This window comes from Passer domesticus, chromosome 3 (genome assembly GCF_036417665.1).
Source record: "Passer domesticus isolate bPasDom1 chromosome 3, bPasDom1.hap1, whole genome shotgun sequence".
NCBI classification, from domain to species: Eukaryota; Metazoa; Chordata; class Aves; order Passeriformes; family Passeridae; genus Passer; species Passer domesticus.
Window position 1 is genome coordinate 50,409,188 of NC_087476.1, and position 8,662 is coordinate 50,417,849.

An 8,662-nucleotide genomic window follows, 5' to 3' on the forward strand; every position below is an offset into this window, starting at 1 on the left:
ACTTTGCTTCTCTCCATTATAGAGGGACAAGTACATGAGCCTTCACAAGATCACACTTCCAGAAAGGCAAGGCAAATGAAGACCTGGAAATGCTAGAAAGTACATTCATTAGATCTGGATTGTATCAGCAGTAAGGATAGGATGCAAACTCTGCTTTGGAAAAAGTGGGGCTCTCAGAGAGAGCAGGAGAATGACTAGCAAAGGCAAAGGGATATGTTGGGAGTTGGGAGAGGCTGAAGGTCTGTTCAAGTCACTATTCCCTTCCTCTTTGCAGTGAAATTGTATTTCTTGTTTTAATGTATTTCTTTCAGTGTTGTTGAAGGCTTACTGCTCTGCCGGCCTGGAAGGAGTTGTTCTTCAATGACCCCATGTACCCTCCTGGTGTCCTTACAGCAGGTTGCTGCAGGCTGTATCTGCTTCCCAGAGGCTTTGACAGCTTTATAAAGCGTAAAAGAAAGTTAGGGTCACATGGCAAAGAAGCATTATGGTAAGAAAATTTCTGGTGTTCAACTTGAGAGTTATGGCATGAAAATCAAGATGAAATATGGGCAGGATCTGTACAAAATATACAGAGGAACTTGAGATTGTTATAGGGAGTGAGAAGTTGGCATGAAAGATAAGGGGTGACAGCATTCTGGCAAGACCTGAGGGATGAAGACTGAGAACTGATCCTGGAAAAATGATTAACAGCAGTAGAGGTAGATGACATCACAGTTATATTTTCTTCAAGGAAATAGGAAAATGGAAAAGTTAGTGGAAAAACTGAAGCAGAGAAGTGGGTGGCTTGACTAATATGCCAACACAATCTAGCTTCAGAAGCAAAATTATTTTCATACCATGAAGATCCAGCAGATTAAACAGAGGTTTCATTTCAATCTGCAGATGTTTGGGCTTAAGGCAATGGTTTAAAATGATACTTGGAACATGGGAGTCTCGTCCAGTGCCTGGGATGTCTTGTGAAAATTTGTCAGTGCTCAGATCTTGCCAATTGAAATAGTTGGTCCCTTTCTGTTATTTTTTTTGGCTGGAAAGCAGAAAAAAGATTGGGGCAGGGAAATGGATTTTTTAACACATATAGGCAAAATTCCACTTGCTCATCCACCCAAAACAAGTAGCCATTATGATAAGTTACAAATTTAAATATTTTCCTCAGTTATATCAGGAAACATAGTCAAAGACCTTTTATACAGAATATTTATTACAATTTTACACCAACTTAATCCTCGTGCTTGAATGCAGTTATTTTGCTACCCTCAAAATAATTAGGGATTTTATCCATCCTCTTGGATAAGAGGTTAAGAAAGTGAGTTTTTTAGATCAGGAAATATAGAATTTTTTCTTATTTTATTTTAATTCAAAGTGAGAGGATTTCAGCAGCTGTGTCCTAGGCAAGTAAAAATCCATGCAACTCTTTAGCCTGATGGTCAGTCTGATGACTGCTCTGTGAGTAGAAATCCAATCCATTTTCTAGAGACTTTAACTAACAACCCCTAGTTATATTTTCAATTTTCTTCCTGATTTTATGACTAAAAGTTTCTGTTGCTGTGAAGCTCATGGAAGAGTTGTTTGGCAAACAGGCTTTAAAACCTGCCTTTTGTACAGTAGAAGACATAACACTTGTGCTGACAAAAGAGACATCACTAGGGAACAAGTGCATAATGGTCCCAGTGTGTGTTACATGGTGATTTTTGTTAAAGCTGCTTCTGCACGCAATTACATGTTGAATTACTTTTCCCTGTGTAACATTAGTTCTCTTGCTGTCCTAGTTTTACAGGAAAGTTTGCAATCCTATATCCAGAGACCAGATCAAAGATCTAAATTTTGGGTGTGAGGATGAGGGATGATAGGTCCCTAAAGTAGGTTGAAAGTGTATCTCTTTTGCTTTTTGCTAGACAGAATCTGGGAGATTAATTTTTCTTCCCATAAAATATTTTTTTTTCATTTTTCCAGTGATACTACAGTTAAATTGGCTACAAGTAATTTTGTAGCTGGCAGAAAGTTTAAAACAAAATATGTTGCCAAAATTTGAGTTGCATTTTATGGTTTATCATTTAGGAATACATGGATACCTATGTATTGGATACCTATATTATTGTGACTGTTATTACTGTTAATTATTATTACCAGTGCTATGAGGTTTTTGCAGCCAAACTTGAACTGATTGACCATGTGGTCAGATGATCTTCAGTGAAAAATCTCTACGAAGGAGGTGAACATTCTCACCAGGGAATAAAAAGTGCAGGAAAAACATAATTTGACTTGAAAGAGCTTTAAACTTTCAATTAAAGGCAGTGGAAAAAAAAGTTCTGTAATTATTTCTGAATATGTAAAAAAGAGAACAGATTTTTATGCAAGCTGTTTTCACCAATAAAATAGTGGCTTCTTCTGCAAACATGATTCTGATCCATTAAGGTCTGGGCCAGATTTCATAGTTTAGTAACAGACATAAAGGAAAGAAAGTATGCAAGGAGAGACAATGAAAATCGAATTAGTTAATCATGAGTGTCACACAAACTTGGTGAAAAGAGTTACTTTTACTTTTGTTTCTGCAGTTGAAGTAAGTTGCTTTTACATTGAAAATTTCAATGTAGAAAAATATATATTGCTCAATACTAAATGTCTATTATTATTTACTAGAGATAATTGCCTGGAAAAAGGTGCATGCAAAAATTTGGTCAATTATCAAGAGCTGATGTTCCATCTTTGACTAAAGTACTTGACTAAAATATGATTGTGTATCCCTGCTGGAAAATACAACTGAAGTGACCTTCTTCAGAGTTCTGTGATGCACAGCAATAATTCCTTGCTGTCCTCTCTTAGGTATTATGTAGTCTTATGTATTATATCAAGTCCCCAACATAATGCAAGTGAACAGATTTGAAGAATATAACATGATTTTATTTTAGTACCTTTCATTTCTCCATTGCATAAAAGCACTTTGGAAACCAAGGAACTAAACTCTGGTCATTGAGTCACTATGTGCCTTGAAATGAAACATCATTTTGCACTCAGCAATAAACTGCAGAGAAACTTGAGTACAAGAATAGAATTAGGGATGGAGAATCAACTGGGAATTTAAACAGCTCTGCTCACTCCATCTTGTTTGGAGGTGTTTTTGCAAGAATGGCCCCATTTTCAGATGTGATATAGACTTTACTGAGGTTCTGAAATATTTCAAGGCATTTTTTTCCCATTTTCGATTTTTTTAGCCTTTGAGTTCTGGGGAGCTGACCAGCACTGGAAGTGTCAAGATATCTTGAGAGGTGCTGCTGCTTGCTAGAGAAATTCCCAGCTGTGTTCAGAAGTGTTAGGAGTCTTGAAAGACAAGCTATTCTTGTATTAAATCGACTCCCATTTGCAGACCACAGAGGTCTGAAACTCCTGTATTCCAACCTAAATCAGAAGCAATCATACTGAATTCAGTAGGTATGGCTCAGTCAAATCAGAGTAAATGAGATCTAAAACCAGTCTTCAAAGGGCTGGATAATTTCATGTAAAGATTTTTTTAAATGCAGCAGGCTAATCTAAATGGAAAATACATGTAAAACTTCTTCAAGCTTTCCTGTTAGCTAGAGAGCTGTGTTTTGCATGAGAGAAAAAAGCTAAAAGAAGCACAAATTTTGAACATAATTACTTTAAAATAACTTTGGGGAATCACAATTCTCTTTTTATTATTGTGTTGTCATTTCCTCTTGGACAAGTATAAAGTTTCTGAGTCAAATGAATCTAATTTGTTCTTGGTTATGTGATTAGATTTTGCAGTAATTTTTCCAGAAATAAATATGGACTCTGACCGCTGTTAGGAAATATCTTTTGTGTTTTCTTATTAGCAAATCACCACAAAAATTACAGCAGCTGGAGTGTATCTATGAATTTGTAGGTATAATTACCCCCTCTACAGGCAGTGGACGTTGAGTAGTCTGGACATTGTGGATGCTGTGCATTTCACCTAATCTTAGCTGCTGCTCAAACCTCACTCAGTGAAAAGAGTGGCACTTTCACATGGTGGCTCATCTCAGCCTTAGTTCAGATGGGGCAGATCAGTTTTGGATGTATCTGTCTTTCTAGCTGGATGACAGAGGGAGCCCTCACACTTGCTATAAACAAAAGTAACAGAGCAAAAAAGCTCCTTCTCAGGAAACTAACTATTCTTGCCCTCAAAAAGAAAAGAGAGAAATACATGCAGCAGAGGCTCTTAGGGTCTTTATAATGCTACTGAATTTCCATTGGAGGGTCCTCAGCCCCATCAGAGCATGTTCATACAGAACACTCTGTAAATTTATCCTGTGAAAGGATATCTGATATTTTTAGGATGGGTACACAAAAGAATCTAAAGCTTAACAAATGAACAGGCAATTTGGGAAACCTTAAGCTGTGTTGCCTTTCAGTTTGAATTCCAATCTATATTTTCCCCAGGTATTCAAACAGACTTTTCTTGGAGTGTTTTTCCCTCCGGAGGGTAGTCTGTACACCACTGTGGCTATTTGTGTTAGTGAGGAGATGTTCAGTGTTAGCAGCAGTAGCATCAGTCTGGCCTTAGAGAACAAGACACTGAAGATTCTATTTCTAGAAATGTTCTGTCACTAGCATGATAGACTCCAGTGGGTACTCATTTGCTTGACCAAGGTCACTTTAGAAAGGTATTTTCCTGTGCAGGTAAGGAATTACTCTTTTTGAGTTAATACTATATAATCTTTGTCACTGAAGGTGTCTGAACATGATGGTCTATATGGTAAACTATTTTATTTAAATAGCTACTCTGCAAGCCCATCTCCGTTAACAAATTGTCACAGTCCGTGGAAGACTACAGCAGCAATTTTGAAAATGTAAGAGATGCATTAGGAAATTAAAAAAAAGAAAAAAAAGGTAAAAACTATTCTTATGTTACATTGTTACATTATTTACTTTCTATGTATTTATTACCAAACAAGAGAATCTATGCCTACAGATATATAAATATGGAACCTTACTTTCATCCAATTGAAAAGTGAAGAAGAAGGGAAAGGCAAATTTTGCTTCAATCTATACTTCCTTCCACAAGACTTTTGATCAGCCACATTTCATGACCAACTTATCCTATTTCTCAATTGCCAATGTAGGAATTTCATTAAGATGCAAGAATGATCAAAACAACCTCGTTTTGCATTTTCCCCATTCAAAGTCAGGAGTGTTTGAGGTGTCCTAGAGTACATCTTTCTGGGAATCTTATGCAGATATAGGTGTCATTTCAAGTGCATGGACCTGGGTAGTTCTAGTATATCTGGACTCTACTCAGAAAGCAGGCTAGGACACTGATTTGTTCAAGTGATGTTGCACTGGTATAAATATTCTGTGTTACCAACCAACATTGTAACCACTGCATCTCCCTTTGATGGTTTGCTTATTTCTATTTTTCAGTCTAACATGCTGATATAATCTTATCTGTGTGAGCACTGAGGCTTGATAAATTGATATATTTCCTTTTTCTTTTTCCTATTTGTCATGGTCTTTTAGGCATTTTTAATTCATATGATCTTATCACTAAGTCCATATGAATAAACTTTTCAAAATACTGAAATGGCTCAAACTTTCACTTGCTCCAAATCAAGTCTTCAAGTTTTCAAATCATACTGTTCTTGTATGATTCCTCCAGTAACTGCTTTTGCACATCCTAAGGCATTCATGTTCATCTGCAAAAATGATTGCCTGAGCCTCTGCTCCCTATTTTTTTAACCAATCTAAATTTAATTAATCTTTTCAATGAAATGTCACTACATGATTTCAGGTTGGATAAAATTTTCACTTGTGCCCTTTTGTAGGAAAGGATTGTAAATGGGTGGGTGCCTGAGTGCAGCAGTCGAAATGCTGAACAAATGAGTAGTGCTTGTTGCCTGCTCACTGAACCCCATTTACTCTGTCAGTGCTCCACATCAGTGTAACAAGTTCAGATATACTCTATTGCCATTCAGTAATTCCTCAGTCAATGATTATATTTCTAAATACAGTTTTGGCTTTCTGCATGTGGTCTTGTGTTTCACTTCTTACAAGGTCTTTCTGAATGCATCATCTGGATACTGAATTTGATGCTAAGTCAGTGTTTAAAAAAGAGAAGAAAATATTCAGGTTTTCGAAGGTTTTCCAAGGTTTTCTTGCTTTTAACTTTATTGCACTATTCTTTTTCTTTTTTTCTGCTGTCTGCATGTGGATCATGGGATGTTGCAAATTCTTCATAACTAATTGCAATATCTGTATTTACATACTACATCCCTGGCAAGTGCTTAGAAGTACTTAATGCAGGTAAATATGTCTTTTGACCAGAATCTTTTAATTTTTTATATTTCTCAGGGTTGTTCTGTTTCTGAGAGTGCAATGAAGCAGCCATAATCTTCCAGCATTCTTATGGTAAGCATAAAGACTGATATGAACTTCTATGCTAAAACTCTGACTTGACAAAAGGCTATGTCTTGTAATGCTTTTCATAGGGAATTATATTCACACACTGTGTCTTAAGCCTAGGTGATGTAATTCCTTCTGTATGACACTGCTCTAAATGAGTAAAATTAATTTATTCTATTAACTGCTGCTCTAGCTTTGATTCAGTTTGTTACCACTAATGGTGTTTCAATCCATGCAGGTTTCTTTCCCCCTTTTCTCAATTTCTTGAGCCTGGAGGAAGTGATCCTTGAATATCACCCAGGTCTCTTGGACTCCTCTTCCCACAGGATCTGTTTCTTTGGGATTCATCAAGAAGAGCCCTAAAGAGGCTGAAGTCATCTGTCCTGAAATCCATGGTTGCAATCTTCCTTGCTTCCCTGCTTCTTCCTTGCCCATTGCTGAACTCCACAATCTCAGGGTCACTGTGGCCAAGGCAGCACCTCCAACCTTCACATCTCTGACAAGGCCTTCCCTGTTTGTCACTATGAGGCAAACATTCCTTGTGGGATCCTCCACTGCCTCTGTCAGGAAGCTGCCATCAATTTACAGGAGCTTCCTAGACTGTGTGTGCTTTGTTGTGTTACTTCAACCACCTGAATAAGAATGATCTGGGGTGCTGATTAAAAAAGAACATAAAGTCGCAACAGTAAAGGTTGCTTGCTCCAGTTGGTTTCTGGTAATTATGAAGTAGAATATTGAAGTGTAATAATAATGCAAGAAGTAATTTAGAAAGTGCTGATATAAAGGTGACGAAATAGCTAAGAAAAAGCACATCTGAATTGATATGGCTAATAGATGACTATGATATTTTATAACAGGAGAAAATATGGGTGGGAAGGATGTTTCATTAAAGCTATCTTTCAGGTAATTTCTGTTTGCAAGTGGAATCAATTTGCACAGACCACACTTTTAATATAAGAGAAAAACATTTAACTTAAGGAAACAAGGAGAATTTACCACGCACAGCAGGTTTGTCATAGTGATGTTCAGATCTCACTGTACATGTGGTCCAGTGCTCATGGATCCCTCTGAGCTGTGCGATGAAGAAGAGGTAATCCATACACATCCTATCCCTCTGGGAGACATTATGTGAGCAAAACCAGACTTGACACCCAAGCTGGCTGTGCTCCTCTTTTGCTTGCTCCTTTGCCTCCATAAATGAAACTTTGCTTTGCATTGGATCTCCACAAAAAATTTGATTTTTTGGGGATGTTCAGGTTTTTGCTAATTGCAGGTGGAAGACCACATTTGAGTTGTTGCACATACACAATTTTACTTCATGTAAATAGTAACAAGCTGCTTGCCCTGGGAAAGATTACCTGGATGCAGGTTCAGAGGTACATTCTGGTGCAACACTAAGGACTCAGGCAATTCTGCCTCTGCCAGTCTGACTGTATGGCAAACAAAAAAACAATAACTTCTACCAAGCTGAATTCTACCAGTGCATTTAGCTTCTAGATATTTGCAAGCTCACACTTTTCTATAATTTAATAATAGTAGTGCAAGTTAATTGAATTTAATTTAATCAAAACTGAAAGATGGTAACATATGATTGATGAGAAGCCTCTAAAAAAGATGTTCCAGGCTTGACTACCTGACACACTAGAAATTAGAAATTTTCTATCTCTTAATAACAATTTACATCCTATTACATGTTTTATGTATTCAAAATTAAAGCATTCTTTTTCCTCATTTATTTACCCCAGATGTACAGATAAAAAAATTCCTCCTGGTCTTCATTTTACTTGACTGAAAGTCAGTTCATCTAAACTCACCTCTTATGAAGCCTTGGTCATTGCTCAGAGCATACCAGTACTTATTCTTTACATCTGTTTTACATCTGATTTCCTTGTACCTAAATATGTGTTGTGAAGTCTGTATTTTAAATTGGGCATCACATGACATTCATATTTGCCTAATTCAACTAGAAAGAGCTTGACTGAAATACCTTATTATTACCTTAAAAATCTTATTATTTCTTGTGCTTCTCTTTGCTGGCTAATGGCCTTGTTATGATTAGCTAAGGTACCCGTGTTTCTCTCCTTCTCCTTCAGTTCTAGCTGATGCTAAAAATTTCTGTTACTTCTTCAATTCAGGATCTTGTACTTTATTTTACCATTACATTTCTGTTTCTTTGTGTTTCAAGGTCACCTGGTTCTTCCTAGGTGTTAGTCCATTTATCTCTTGAAAGGATTAACTTCATGGCTTTGTATTATTGGTGAGTTTCTTAATTATTTTTTGTTAAAGG

General features: G+C 36.7%; 1 long non-coding RNA gene across 1 annotated transcript; it reads left to right on the forward strand.

Annotated features, from left to right (window-relative positions):
* The first annotated feature begins 326 nt into the window (after positions 1–326).
* Positions 327–8,302, forward strand: LOC135298082 (uncharacterized). The gene is made up of 3 exons (XR_010360053.1): positions 327–487; positions 6,325–6,381; positions 6,702–8,302. It is a non-coding gene; the product is annotated as an uncharacterized LOC135298082 (long non-coding RNA).
* Positions 8,303–8,662: the final 360 nt, after the last annotated feature.